Here is a 15331-nt window from a genome sequence, read left to right as displayed (position 1 = left end):
GAGAGGAACCAGATCACCCGAGCACTCTCACTGGTACAGGCAACATTTGCTGTTATTCACTGGTTTATGCAATCCTTAGTTTAATTCTGAAAAGGCCTCATCCTGGAAGTTAATTGTACGATAGAGAGGAGAAACGGCGGCATTACCCATCTGAGAAGCAGAGCTGCTCATGAGCTGGTGCATCAGCCTGGCAGAGCCTTTTGTTGGTTTAATGGCAAAGAATGTGTTTAAAAAACGGGAACTCCTCATAGATAAGGGGCCTGTCGTTTTCTCTGAGTACAAGCACTCCACTGTATATTGCTTGCATATCATCACACTGACAGTTCCGGTGAAATCATAAACCAAAGGTTCAAAGCTCCAACGTCTGTGCGAGATGGGTCTGGCAGCGTCTGTTTGCTATTGCCATCCACACCGCAGGGTGGAATTACAGCTCTAATTTATATACATGGGGTGGTAGAACAGGACTCTGTATTTAACTCTGCCCCTAGATTGCAGTTAACTCTAATCCAATACTTGCTGATAAACATGGAGGGAGAAAAGGTTCACACAGAGTCTCAGGCAGGGGGAGAAACCCTTCCCGGAGCCAGGGCTGCACGCCGTGCGCTAGGTCCTGCGCTTGCCCGGGGCAGCCGCAGCGGTGGGATGTGGTGCCGGAGCTGGGGTGCAAGGGCTGAGCGTGACGGCCGGAGGGGTACCCCGCTCCCCGCAGCAGCACTGCGGGTCCCACGGCTCCCTGCGCTGCGCTGGCCCCGCATTGCGGCTGTTCCCGTTCCCACACGGTCGGGATGTCCCCAGGGCACCAGGGGCTGAGTGAGGGTGAGGATACGGCCCCTCCAGCTTTGCACCAGAGGCTCATCGAGACCAGGTGTGCTCTGCGCCGCTGCATCTACCCCGCAGCTCTGCAATCCCGCAGGTGCAGCTGCCGCCTCTGGCTTGCCGGGGCTTGAAGCATCAAGAGTTTTTGTGGCTACTTTGAAGTTCCGAGGTCTCATCTCCCCGGGGCATTTGCAAAGGCACATGCTGAGGTTCCTCCTTAGACAGTGGGAAACGAGGCAGCAGCTTCCTGGGAACGCATCTGCTCTTCTTGAAGTCGTCCATTTGAATGCAGTCTCCCAGGGGCTATGCAGCCTCCGGAGCCTGGCTTGGCCAGTTCTCATCTCGGGCCGCATCACCACATGTAGGTGTTTTTGTGGAGGGTGCTGCCATTACAGCGGCTCCTGAATAACTGATCAGATGATTTCACTGTTTCACTTTCCTCGCTGAAAGCCCCGTGTGCTAGAGCAGGGGTTCCCAAGCCATGGGTGGAACAAGAACCCACTTCAAAGAGGTGTGAGAAGCAGTAACACCCTCTTTGCAGGTCCGAGCCGTGGATCACCCTCTTCCGTACGGGCAGGTACTGGTCACCAGCAACAGCCTGAGCTGCAGAGTGGGTGCTGGCGTGGAGGTGACCGCTCCAGGCTGCTGGGGAGGGGTGCTGGGGGGGGGAATAGGTGGGTGAGGGGATGGCTTATGTCTTAGTTTCTGGAGAAGAGAAAGGCAAATGAGTCACGGAACTGGGATCCCTTTGTGTTTGCGCATGTGGTGAAGATAAAAGGATTGCTAAGGTGGGGAAAACACATATATTATCCTGTTTTGGGAGCAAGGGGGGGTCTGTGGGAAAGGGATCTTAATTTAAATGGGATGTGGGTGTATACAGCCAGAGTGGGGACAGGGGAGGTGAGGTGCGCTCCTGCATCCATGCAGCTGTTGCAGAGCTGGATGCTCTTCTGCTGCAGCCTTTCCGCTGGCCCCCATCCATGCACCTGCCGAGAGGCAGCTACCCTGCGCCGGACAGCTAAGGCATGCCGAGAAGTGTCACCTCCCTCGTGCGGCTCGGGAACGGGCTGCGGGGAGAGCGGGCAGCTTGATTTGCTCGGGACCCCCAGCATCTGCAGAAGAGGTGAGATTCCACCCGGCTCCCTCCAGGGTTGGTTAACAGCACATCAGTAGGTTCCCCACCGGTGGCAGGGACACGGGACCCACTGCCTGACCCGTCGAGGTCCCGCTGGGAGCTGGGCGAGGATGCGGAGCTCTTTCTGCCTCCCGCCCCAGCACTATCCCTGCCGTCCCCCCTCCTTCCTCTCCAGGCACTGCCTGCCCGCCATGAGTCACGGGGCTGCGCCGGCCCTGCCGCAGGAGCCGACTTTGGACTCCTCCGTCACGCGGAACCACACCTTTGGCAATGACAAAAAGCAGCATCTGGAGCATGTGAATGACTACAACCGTGGCACGGCCTTGGCGACGGCGGAGAGGCCGCCCAGGCGCTCGCGGGCACGTGCCGCGGCTCCGGCGCCATTCCTCAGGGAGAAGTGTGTCTGCCTGAGGGGAAGTGTTCCCTCTCTGAGGAGAGGCGCTCCCTGGACCGAGCTCCTAGAGCTCCCGGGCCGCCATCTGAGTGCCCTGGCAGGGGAAGCAGGGAGGCTGCCGCGGGGTCCCTCTCTGCAGCCCAAAGCAGAGGGCCTGAGCAATGGTGGCACAGAGCTCGCCCGGAAGGGCCACCCCTGCCGGGGGGGGGGGAGCTGCGGGAGGCTGGGCGAAGGGGCACGGGGTGGTGCTTTCCTTAGGGGAGGAAAGCGGCCGCCCTGCTCCGGGCCCTCTCCCTCGGGGGGTGCAGGGCAGGGGCACCGGCGGCGCTGACCGCGGGCCGGTACCGGGACGCGAACCCGCGTCCTCCCCTCCTCCAGGGCCGCGCCCGCGGCCACCGAAGGGCAGGTGGAGGGGGCGGAGTCACCCGTGAACGGCCACCGGGCTGTGCGCGCGAGGCCCCGCCCATCCCGCTGGAGCCGCGCGGTCGCCATGGCAACAGAGGCGCTTCCCGCGGGGCCGGGCCGGGCTGCGCGCGCGCCGCGGCCGGCGGCTCCTGGCGCCGGGGCGAAGGGCCGGGCCCGCCCGGCGGCGCGGCAGAACCGGCGGCGCCCACAGCCCGGGACGCGGCGGGACGAGACCGGGGCGGGGCGGGGCACGGCACAGCACCCCTTCACAGCCCTCCCTCCTCCTCCTCCTCCTCCCCTTCCGCGGCCCTCCCGTTGCCCCCGGGCAGCCCCTCACCCCGGGCGAGCGGCGGAGGGGCGGCCCCCGCTCCGCCCCGCCCCCGGGTGGGGGTGTCTGGTCGTGCCCGGCCGCCGATCACCTCAGCCTGGCAGGCCGCTGGATTTCACCGTGTTCAAACTTAGTTACCAACTTCTCCCTCGGTAGCGGAGTCTGCCTCGTCCCGCTTCGGTTCTACTGAGGGACGAACCGGTGCCCTGGCAGGGTAAGTAGGTAGGCTCCCGGTAAGGGGTACGGAACCGCGCTGGTGGCGGCGGGACAAAGGCGGCCCAGCCCGGTGAGGCACCGGGGGGGTCCGGTTCACTCACCCTGAGGGGAATACCGCTCCGGTTCCCCCCCCCCCCCCCCCGCCCTCCCCCGGGCCGGCTCTGAGGGCTTCGCCCTCAGAGCCGGCCCGGGGGAGGGCGGGGGGGATAGGGGGGAACCGGGACGGTCCTGCTCCCGGTTCCCCGGTGGATCCTAAGGGTAAACTCGCCCGTGGCTCGGTGTATGCGTGGGTGTGGGGTCGGTGACGGTGGTATTGGGATCGCGTCGCTGCTTGTTTTTCACTGCGTCAGAGCCAAGGGCGAGGGGAGAAGTTGGGTCTTCGTGTGTGCGTGTGCTCCGAGTTGAAAAAGCAAAAAAAAAAACCCCTTCGTGCTGGTTAATTGGGGGTCTGCGTGCGGTTATAGGTAGTTTCGTGGTGATTTTGATGGCTCATGGGTATAATGTTCTGCTGGCGAGCGCTGCAGATTAGAGCCTTATTTTGTAATCCAAGATGACTTTTGTAAGAGCTGCAATTATCTGTTCCCCTCTGGATTAGTGATGATAATGTGCTTGGCGTTCTTAAACGTACAAATAAAGATGCTCCCCCCCCCCAAGAGTTTACAGCCACGCCGACTTGGGTTAGCAGCAGTCTGCAGAGGGGACACGGGCACCCAGAAGTGCGGTATGTGCCTGTCTTATGCCTTGGACTTCAGTAAATGGATTTGCTCTCCCGAGTTAGTTTTAAGCGCCAGTTTACGCTGGTCCTGCTGGTTCTTCTTGTGGCTGCACATACCTTTGCTTGCTGGCACATCAGCCCGTGCGTGTGAATATGGTTTTGTTTTAGAAGCGCGCCTGACGTTTGGGTGGGCAGATTTGTATTGCTCTCCTGTGTTATGCAACTCGTTTGTCCGTTTTTCTTCCCAACTCCAAACGTAAGTGATTTATGTGTGGATGGAGGGATGTGGAGTTCTGCTCACGGGTGGAAATAGCTGATCCAAAAGAGCCCGTGGAGGTCAGTTCCCTGAATTTGCGTGGAGCCGTGCGCTTGGATTTGGGAGGGAGCAAAACTGGGATTCTGAAAGGGTGAAGCTAATCTGTGAAATCACTTTCTTTCCCGTGTGGTATCGCGTCGAGTCGTGTAAAAACTTTGCCTTCCACAGCCTGTTTGCAGCATTGTTACTGCTGTTGCGTTTCTCCCGTCTGAAGGTAGGAGATTAATCTTGTATTGACTTGACTTCTATTTCTGTGGCGTAATCCGTGTGATTTTGATTTGTGTGTGAGGAATGGGATTAAGGGAAATCACACTTGGCAGATGGCGGGGCTCTTCTATGCCATTATGAGATATCGTAACCTTTTATTATACCTACAGGTTTGATTCTTCAGAGTTTAGTAATATAATTGTATTGAAGATAAAGTATTGCTCACGATAAAGCACTGGTACTGTGTTAAAGGAATTGCAGCGTATAGCAATTGATATTTTGTCAAAACTGATGCTTTATTCCATTGTGGTAATTGCAGGCAATTTTCATGGTAGGCTGAAGAGGTAAACTATGTTTCCAGGGTAACTGTGAAGTTGTTCAGCTGCTTCAGAGGTACTTTTTGCCAGAACTGAAGGTTGTTGGTATTTTCCTTGTCTCCCTTCCATAAATTAGAAGGGTTTGCATCCTTTTAACGATCATGTGAACCTATTGTTTTTCTTTGTTTTCCTGTGACAGTTTTAGGGTGTGGTAGGGAAACAGAAAATGTATGGCAGAAATGCTAATAAAGTTGCCTGGCAGCTTGCTTAATCCAGGTAAAGACTTCTTCCAAAAAATCTTTCAAGAATTTATAAACTTTTTTTTTTTTTTCCTCCTGGTAGGATTTTCTTCACTGTATGCTGTACCTTTTTCTGTAAAAGTTGTCAAGGTTATTTATTAGCAAGTAAATCTATAAAGCCTTTCTATTTTAGAATAATTAAAGAGGTAGGAATCCTATTTAAGTATAAGATGTAGCCTGTAATTCACTTCTGATAGGTGTATAGTTTGTTGAAAACATACTTTAGTCCATTCTCTTTCAGACAATGCTCTGAAGGAATTCTAAGCTAAATGGTTCTTTTCCAATATATAGATGACATAGAACAAAGTCACTCTAGTGTCAGAGTATGGAAAGTCCCTACAAGAAGTAAAAATTTACGACTGTTTTCTAATTCAAATACTTGCGTTTGCCATTTTTACTATCTCAGTTTATATGTGGTGGTAAACGACATAAGCGTCACCGGGGTTTGTGCTCACGCGGCAGTTCTGGAGGCTGCCTATCTTACGGCTGGGGAGAAAGGGCAGAGTACCCATCTACCTTCCTCCTGACCTGAGCTCTTAACTGACTAGATACCAATGTATTAGGAAAAAATCAATGTTTGATGATTAAACAGTTCATTACCTCTCATTATTGCCATTCTGAAAGCTATGTGTAGTGGTGATTTATTACTTTTTTTAATAGTTTCCAAACGTGTAGCGCTGTCATCTTGGATGCTAATTGAGCCCCTTGTGTGTCTGCAGACTCTTCTGACAGTAGTAATATGCTTCCTGGATGTCTGATTTCTCCCAAAGGATAAAAAAAATAATCAGTTATGACTAGGAAATAGATTTTATTGAAAGAAAGACTTTCAGACTCTAAGATCTATGTTTGAAAAGTTTGCCAGCCCTTACCGTTCCATGCACTGAAGGTAAAATTTAGACCACAGGTGAAAGAAGCACATCCTGATGGCAGGTCCCAGGTGGAAGGCAGATGGAGAGCTGGGGTATCGCAGCTCCTGGGATTCTTTGCACGGCTCTGTGATTTTGTTTGGGTGTTGTCCTGGACTCTGCTCCATTCTGTGCTTCTGTTTCTCTGGCTACTGGATCATTTTGAAACCAGTCCCATCACCTCCCTTTTCTTTCACACATGCTTGGTTACTGTAAAATAAAAAACCGAGCTCTCTCCCCTTGGTGAAGAATGTGTTGCTATATTCGCTCATAGAATGGTTGGGGTTGAAGTTGGTCATGGAGCTTTCTCTCTTCTAGTAGCTTTTCCAAGTATCATCAGGATCAAGTTGCTAGAACTCCTGGTGATTTTTCTCCTGTCCTTGAGCTTTTAAGCAGTGGTAAGAAAACTTCCCATAGTCTTGACAATTTCAGTGTAGTGGTGCTTGTGGGGAATACTCTGCAGATCAGGGACCCAGGACTTGGGATCGTATTTGAGGGGATTACTCTGAGCACATCAGTTAGGGACACGGTACGGTTGTGGCTGCAGAAAGCTACCTCTGATACCTTTGGCTGCTCATGTGTTTAAAAATTGTACTGGTTTCTTATTGAGGAGTTTTATATATCAAGATTTTTCTCTAAGACTTGGTATGTTTTCTCGAATTGGTGTTCCACAGACATTGATAACTTGGCGCTGCTCACTAGCCAGGGGAAGTTCCCTTTGGCATGTGAGTTTGTCACGCTGGGTTGCATGCTCTGTAGATATTTAAAAATTTGACTAGTAAAAGGGATGGGTGTGTGCATGCATCTCTAAATGCAAGTTTTGAATGTTCTGCATTGTTATGTGTAATGTCATTGTTCTTTTCTTATTTTCAAGCTATTTCTTTTTATAGGATGTTTTCCTGCATTGAGGATACTAATAATGCTAGTTGGAATTCCATTTTTCTCGGATAGGGTGGTAAATTTACACGATGCTGTTGGTTGTAGGGAGGTATTCAATGTCTTAGCTTTTCTGCTAATTTATGTTATTAATTTATTTCTTAACACATGCACAGCCTTTTGGGGCTCTTTGTTCAATTCTTAAGTAGCAGGCAGCTTTTGGGAGGAAAGTGCTGTAGCTATTCAATACTTTAAAGAGACGTTCGTGGAATAGGAGATCACGCTGTATTCAGTGGGCTGTTTGTAAAAGTGAGACTGAAGTAAACTGCTTAATCCTGCAAGCCCAGGCATGAAGCTTGCAGTGATGCTGTGAGCACAGTCTGTATCACTTCTTTGTGTTTGATGCACAAGGGTGACTGGAACCTGAGAATGTTGCAATGTTTTAGGTGTGTTTTTTGTTTTGTATGTAGGAATCGCCCAAAGACATTGCATGGAAAAAGCCACAACCTTTTTGCTTTTCCTCCAAAATCTATTGAAATGAAGGCTCCCCGGTTGTAGTAGTAGCCTTTGCAGTGCAAACCACCGTGTGGTTGTTTTGAGTTTGCAGCCAAAGAGGCTGGAATAATAGCATCAGGAGAGCTGTGGGATTCCCTCCGCAGCAAGCTAGTCTTGAATCCTGATCACAGCCTTCTGAATGACCACAGACCTGGTAGGTGTTAACAGTTTAACTGGAAGACACCGTGCTTGATAAACTCCAGAGGCACCTGCCCTGTGCAGTTGAATGTACAGACTTTTCCTAAAAATGTTCAGGAAATTGCTGTTGGGTTGCCCATCTACGTCCTTCCAGCAAGATGTGACTGTAAGGAGCTGGTTCTGAGGAGATACTCGCTGGATTGAAGGAGGTGAAAGAAGTTGTCTCTCTCTTTTTTTTTTTTTTTTTTTTTTTTTTCTCCCTCCCCTTGATTGACTTTCAGTAAGTTTGAAGGGCATACATAAACTTTTTCTCTCAGGCCTTTCTTTTGAAGCTGTGCGCTAGTAACAAATCAAAATCATAGCAAGTCAATTAGTGTTTGTCTTGAATGGGCTTCTGTGGGTGAAGTGGTTTTAGGCACAGTGGACTTCCCGTATCTTAGGTGCCATTAAGTGGCAGGAAAAAGAAATCCTTAGGAAAGCCTGGGTATTGAGTTTTGGCAAAACACACTAAATTTAGTGTGATGGCCATTCTATCTTTTTGCAGCTATTGGTTAAAAAAAAAAAAAAAGAGTAATGTTTCCCCCTTCCCGCCCCCGTGGCTGGATGTCAGTTTGTGTCAGTATGACCTGCACATCTGATCAGAAAGGGATATGTAGGTCTACTGGATGATGATTTTCCTCAGGCCTAGGCTTACGTAATCTAGACTCTTAAAAGTATACTTCCGTAAACAGCTTAATCTTTAGATTCTTTTCTCAAGTCAAGGTGGCTTATTTTCTTGCTTCTCACTGTCTTTGGTTTGTTCTGGAAATATGTAATACTGGAACTTCTGCAGGCAAGAAGGCCTTCAAACAGCTTTCCAAACTCTTTGGGATTATTTTTGAATGCATCTGTATAAATAGCAGATTGTTAATACGTATTTTCACAGTTCCTGAATACCTTACAATTATGTTGAAACAATAGGAGTTGAATTTTCTCTTTATACTCTTCGCCTCTACATTACATGCTTAAGGAGAGGAAATGAGTTTTTTCTTACGCTTGTGTGATTGCGGTGATGCAATTCAAGCAGCCCGGGACTACAGAGGACTATTATCCGAAACATTGCTTGTTTTTGTTTTGAGTCATGTCCTTTGAACATGCACTTAAACATTGGGGGGGGGGGGGAAATCTGGGCTCCTCTAAAGCCACTTACAGAGCCCTTCATTAAAAGTTCTTATCAGAATTAAGTACCCAAACTTTCAGTTTTGGGCTGTAATAAAGCTGTTGCATGCCTGAAAGAAGATAAGTGTTGGACTTGCAGCAGTGTGAGAACTCAAAGCTTCTTACTATTGTAGTAATTATGAGTCAGGATGGTCATTAGCCTGCTGTAACAAGTAGAGAAAGATAACCAAACCTTCAGCAATTGAATTGCTATCTACATAGTCTTCACTGAGAGGGGAAAAAGCATGCATGTGTGTTCTAGCAGTTTCCTTAAAGAGTGTGTGTATGCAGCATATGAACGGCTCTATCTTTGGTGTGATTTTTACTTGTCTTATTTTACAGAATTAGCCTAAGCTTTAACGTGGGGTGGTAGGAGATCTAAAATCTTTTTTTTCCAGGTCAAAAGACCCTTTAAATTTGGTTGGGGGCTGGGGAGAGCATTGCCGTGAGCCCAGTGGCCTGTTAACTCCAGCTATGGGCTTGACCCAGTTAGAGTTGGGCGGCGAAGCCTGCCGAGCTCCGGCACGGCTGGGAAGCGTGTGTGTGCTCTCTGAGCCAGGCCAGCCCAGGAGCAGGCACCGCTCGCTTTGCTGCAGAAGCAGCGCTTGGATGCAAATAAGATGGGTGGCAAAAATAGAAGAAAAAGAAATTAGCTGCATTTTGTTGTTTTGATCTAAAATCTGTAGGTTGGGCACGTTGGAGAAGCGGTGAAGATGGTAATGCTTTATTCTGTTATTTTTTCTTTAATTCTAGTAGTTAAAACCAATTTTACCCTTCATAGTTTCTAAGGGTAAAAAGCTGCCAGTATGTTTAGTGAAATGCGTGAAAATACGACTATTTGTGTGTGCTTTTGCTGATGCAAACAATGTTGTTGCCATACACATCAGCCCCTTCTGTTTATATTTTCAAAATGACTGTTTTTTCTGGTCTTAGCATCGGTTAAATGCATGCTTTCTGTGCCTTTCAACAAGTGATATTAATAAATGTGAAGTTCTAAAACTTGTTATTCCTACTGTTGTAAAAGTAGGATGATCTTTGTTTTACAGTGTTGATGAGAATTCTCAAGACATAAATAGAAATGGAATTTGAGTTTGTCTTTATTCCATTATTTTAATGAGCTCAGACTTCAGCTTGGATTAAGTCTGGTTGCTTTTTCAATTCAGCCATAGTATCAGTAACTCGTCGTAGGGAGTGAGTTGTGCCAAAACTTTAAGAGGGATGTTTATCTGCTGCAAGTACGTTCAACCATACAAGGCTTTCGATGGACAAAGCTATCTCATCCAAAATGAAACCATTCGGCCCAGCAAAGCCATGATACATTTTAAACAGGGTTGGAATTTTTGGCCACCATAATTGTGTTTGATTTTTTCATGAGAACACTCAGAATTCCTCATTGAACAGAATGAGCACAGATGCCTTTCTAAAACGGGCATTTATGCTAACGTTGTGCAGCTCAGCTGGCTCGTTCCTTTACTTAGAGACCTTACAAGAAATGTCATCGTTATTGTTTGTTGTCAAACAGTGCTCTTACTGTATCGGCCCTGTTAAATGTCAGATATTAGTATAATCTGGTCTTAGAATGTTTTAAGCAACATGATGGTTGCAGACTTACCTAAATACCATCCTATTCTTGCAGTGCGCATGTACAAATGTTTTTCTTTTGCATGTTCGAGCCTACAATAACAGTTATGGCCAAGAAAATAGATGTCTTGATTTATGCAAATAATATTAAGTATTTCTGAAACACATTTGAATTTATGTATCTCTGACTTCTTACTAGTCATCATAATGTTCAGTTTACATTCTTCACAAAATGAATATTTAAAAAAAAAAAATCACTGTAGCTCTCTGTGGTTACTGCTTGCGAAGGAGAGATTAAATGAAATGATTTGATTACAGCAGAGTTTCTAGTACAACTTCAGATCTTTTGTTACTCTCCTAAATACAATTTTACCTGGTAGGAAGGAGATGCTCACTATTGCTACGTGGTGTCTGAGGCTGCAGGGGAGGCTTGTGCATGGCTGACCTACTCTCGTTCAACTTGACAGGGCAACGGATGTTTTCTTAAGTTCTTCCTTAATATAGTTGAATCGCAGTACGCATAGGAAAGACTCATCAATAGTTACAGATCAGCATTTCAAGAAGGTCAGGGAAACTGGTTTCTGCGTGGTGAGCATTATGCTAATTCAGTTGTTAAACATATTGGAATTGCGCTTCCTTTTGCTTCTGCAGTGCTTGCAGATTCCATCGGAGCCTTTGCTCTGCGCATGGAGTACAGAGGGTTAGTTTTGGACGGAGAGAAGCTTTCTTGTATGCTGTATTGTAATCACATGCGAGAAACATGTCTGCAGATCTCAGTTTGAATCAAGTTCTTTACATGAAGTACTTGCTTAAATAGTGTCCCTGTCATGCTGGTGCTTATGCATGAAGATGAAATCTAAGGAGATGATACCGCGATGGAGAGGTTGAAGCCTTGTTTAAGATGAAATACATGCTTTCCTCTCCGAAAGCATTTTATATTGGGATAAAAGACTGGGGTAGACTAGCAGCGGTAATGATTGAATTCATTGTTTATGTGTGTGCATGGAAGCAGATGTGTAACTTAGGTCCTGTTACTGACACCTCTTTCAAACAATACTAAGCTTTTTCTCTCATATTTGGTCTTGAATACTAGGAATGTGTATTAGTATTATTTCCTAACCAGCATGTGTAGTGTCTTTAGAGATTATTTGTGACGCGTTAAAGTGTACGTGATATACGTGTAATGTAATGATCAGAGTGTTGTGTTGATACTGAACTGTTGCATGCAATGTAAAAAGCAGTTAATTTTGAATCCTTTTTTTTTTTTTTTTGTACTGTAGACGTATGGTTGACTGATGTGGTTTTTGCACAAGCTTGGTTCTGTAAGGAGTAGGTTAGTGTTCAAATTGTCTCCAAAAATCTTGTCTCAGCTCCATTGAGTTTAATTTTTTAGGGTTTTTTTTTTTTTTTTTTTAAATGTAACATCTTTAATTCCGGATTATTACATTTTCAAAATGCTGCCTTTATAGATGCTGAAAACGGTTACTTTGAGGTTAAAGATCTTGCCATCTTTTCTGTTCTGCCTTGGCTCTAGAAATTCCTGTGCTCTTATGTCTGTTATGCCCTTTCTAGTAACGCCAGGGAGTTGAACTTGGTGGTATTGCTCCTGGTGAATTAGAACCGTCACTGTACCGTGGGACGGTTGGAGCCTTCCCACCAATTCTCGGGGCAGGGCCACTTCTGCTTTCCTGCTGACCTCCTGCTCAGGGCTGCTGCAGTCTGGATTTTTCTTACTGCTGTACAACCTTTATTAGCTGTGGCCTGCTTCATCTTCTGCTTATGTTGGCTCCTTCAAATACTGTGAGGCAACTCCATTTTAGAGATCCTCATCTCAGCGTCCTGTTAATTACAGTGGTTCCACCAGGACTCGGTTGCTGACGGGAGTGTGGAAAAAGCCTGTGAATATGGGGGGGCACCTAAACCCGGCACTTTGACAACATCTTCAGGGGTGTGGAGAAGGAGGTGATGAAGCAGATGGTCGGTTAGCATCTGGAGAGCTTTAAAACTGGTAACAGCACATGTTGGAAGGCAAAGGATGCCATTTGGACATTTGCCTGCCTGGCAGCTTCCTGCTCAGCTGCTCCTGCTTGGGGGGTCAGTCCGAGTCCCTGGCACTGCTTCGAGTGTGGCGGCCACTGCCAGTCTTGATGGGCTCAGGCTGTGGAGCTGTCTGACGTGTTTGAGACCGGAGCAGTAACTGCTAACGAAACAGGGAGAGAGCCAACACCTGAACTTGTCGTCAGAGGGTAACTAGAGAATATACTGCTGGCCAGATTCAGTGGCTCTGCTCTCGGTTACATCTGCAGCGTGTGCTGGAGAGGAGGCTGGAGTGAAAAACTTGTTGAGGCATGAGTGTATATTTTAAACTACATAATTAACAGAAGGCTGTTTATAACTGTTTAACCAATATTGGCTTTAAACCAGTGTGCGAGACAGTGTTTACCGTAGTTGGACTGCCTTTTATTAGACATCAAAATCTGTGGGGTTTATCACTTCACTGCAAAACAAACAGGCCACGCACTGCCTGAACATTGGGTGGTTTTGGTCAGATAGATCTCTTCTCCTCTATAACTGATTTCATTCTCCCTGATTTTTATCGCTTTGGCTCTTGAACCTGAAGACTTCTGGGGAGGGGAAGTCAGGTTGATCAGTGCAATTCTGGGCAGAGTTTGTGTTCAGTAGTTCAGTGTATCTTTTGTCCGTGGTATGCTAGTTGGTTCATAGGTGATGAAGCAAAAAAAAAAAATCACCCAGTCTTCTTAACCGAGCAGGCAGCTTCTGTTGGCTCATCAAATCTCTAAACTATAGGTTACTGGAAGCTGAAAAGAAATGATATTTTGTGCTTATGTCACTTCTGAAGCATCCTCCACTGGCTGCTGTCTCATGAAAGATGCTAGGATGCGTGGGTCTGATTTCACTTGCCAAGTTTGCCACTGACTTGAGGAAGCCTAAGATACATTTGGCCTTAACATCCAGCTCCTCAAATTGGCATGGCTTCTGTTCTGTAAGTGGTTTGATTCGGATGGGATTCCTCCTGCAGAATTTCTGGATCCAGTGTCAGTTACCTGTTGTTTTCGCAAGAGCATCCTGTCACTGTTTGAACTTGCAGATCTGCAACAACGAGGCCAGCGAGGGAGTCAGCTCAGCAGGTTTCCCAAGAGCTGCAGGACTTCCCGTGCCTCTTGAAGTTGGTGAACATGTCTCATGCTTCCAGAGGTATCCAGCGGTATTAACAGCGAAGCTAAACCCGGGCTCAGTTAGTCGTGCTTTGCTGCGTGGCTTTCTGGGGGCAGGAACGGACACAGGTGGGGAGCTGGGAGAGGTCTGTGTATTCTGGGTTTGTTTTGGATCACATTTCAGTCAAAGGAAACTTCTTTGTGATAACTTTGGAAAGATGATGTTTTTAAATTCACTATGAGGTCATTCTCAGGTTACTAAAATGCTGTTAAAATCCCTTGTTTGGATGTGCCCAGAGAAATGGGATCAGGCACTGCTGTAGCTCTGGTGTGGGTGTGATCTGAGGGAAGCTGCTCGCTCTTGGATGCTCGCAGGCTGATGAGTGCTCGTGCCAAGGTTCTCTGGTCAGGGTGAATGGGTGAGAACACACCTGTGATCTTTCATTCCTGCTAATTTTTGTGAGCTCCAGAATATGCCTCTGTCAGCTATTCATTATTACCCTGCCGTAAAATTTAAGGTGATCTCTACGCTGTACCATGTATTCTTTGACGGTGTCTGCATTTTTTTTAAAGTGTTTCTATGTTACTCTCTTACCTTCATTTTGATGTGTTGGAGCGGTTCTGTGGCTTCTGTGCTTAAAACTTAGAAGAAAATTTAAAAAGCACTGTGCACGTGTGGTTAAAAATGTGCTTCTGTGCTAAAGCTTGTGAATGCTGCTTAATCAACCGCTTGTGCTTTGCTTTGCCTCCCCTCCGTGCCCCTGCTAGCACAGTGTGCCGGACACGAGGGTGTGCCGGACACGAGGGTGTGCCGGACACGAGGGTGTGCCGGACACGAGTGTTCGCTCACAGCCAGGCACTTCCAGGTTCTCAGTGCCTCCGCTCTTTGGATTTCAGTGCTCTTTTTTCATGCTTCTGCTATTCTTTTTTTCCTTCCGCCATGTCCCCCCCCTCCATAAAAATGTTAGCATTTTAAGTGTCTGAACTGTTGCATTTCAATTAATAGGCACTTTTCCCTTTCTGTGCTTTCTCAAGCATGTAGGGAGTTGGAGGGGATTATTTTGTAGTCATAAAGCTTCTAGATGTGTGTTGACCAATAATTCATTGTAGGCCTTGATTTTGGTAAATAACATTGTATTTCTGAAGAGCAAGGTAGTAAACAATGGCTAGCCTGTTGGTGTTCTTGCCTTAAACATAAACTGGAAGAAATGTAGTATCGCTGCTTCAGTTCCTCATAGTCATGCAGGGCTCTCTGGTGCTGTGTTCAATTTGTATCACTTGTGGAGGAAGAGGAGACTCCTTTGTGGATTGCTGATAACAACACCCTGCTAGCAGGGCACAGAAGAAAGATACGGACAAATTAGCAAAACCAGCCAGTGCTTCCGAAATAAGTAATTGCATTGGTGGGAGAATAAAACTTAGACTATTTCCTGCCTATGTGAAAAGCTAGATGTGACCACTGAAGGAAAATGGGAGCCTTATCATCAAGGTAGCAGCAGTAGCTCTTCTGGCACATAAAACATTCTTGACATAGCAGCTTTTTTACGGGTATGCAGTTTGGGGCAGATTATCGATGCCTGACGGGAGGCAGCACCCTGCTGCAGTAATGTATCGTACCCAGATTAATGCTGTGTTGAGTATACAAGGGAGAGATCAAAGAGCTGTCTGAAAATTGTTAACAACCTGAGAGGCAAAAAGATTAATTTCAAAGTATGTAATTGTTTTGTAGAACAGAGGATGACATAAGGGATTTTG

At 47.2% G+C, this 15331-nt stretch overlaps 1 protein-coding gene across 1 annotated transcript in view; it reads left to right on the top strand.

The window, feature by feature from the left end:
* Window positions 1-2948: 2948 nt before the first annotated feature.
* The window catches only part of KIAA1671 (KIAA1671 ortholog), an 86533-nt gene continuing 74150 nt past the window's right edge, over window positions 2949-15331 (top strand). The window contains exon 1 of the mRNA XM_075770040.1: window positions 2949-3292. The gene's annotated coding sequence lies outside the window, so the exon portion shown is untranslated. The remainder of the gene's footprint in view (window positions 3293-15331) is intronic.

The sequence above is a fragment of the Balearica regulorum genome, chromosome 17, assembly GCF_011004875.1.
Source record: "Balearica regulorum gibbericeps isolate bBalReg1 chromosome 17, bBalReg1.pri, whole genome shotgun sequence".
Classification (NCBI taxonomy): domain Eukaryota; kingdom Metazoa; phylum Chordata; class Aves; order Gruiformes; family Gruidae; genus Balearica; species Balearica regulorum.
This window is presented reverse-complemented; position numbering and strand designations above follow the sequence as displayed.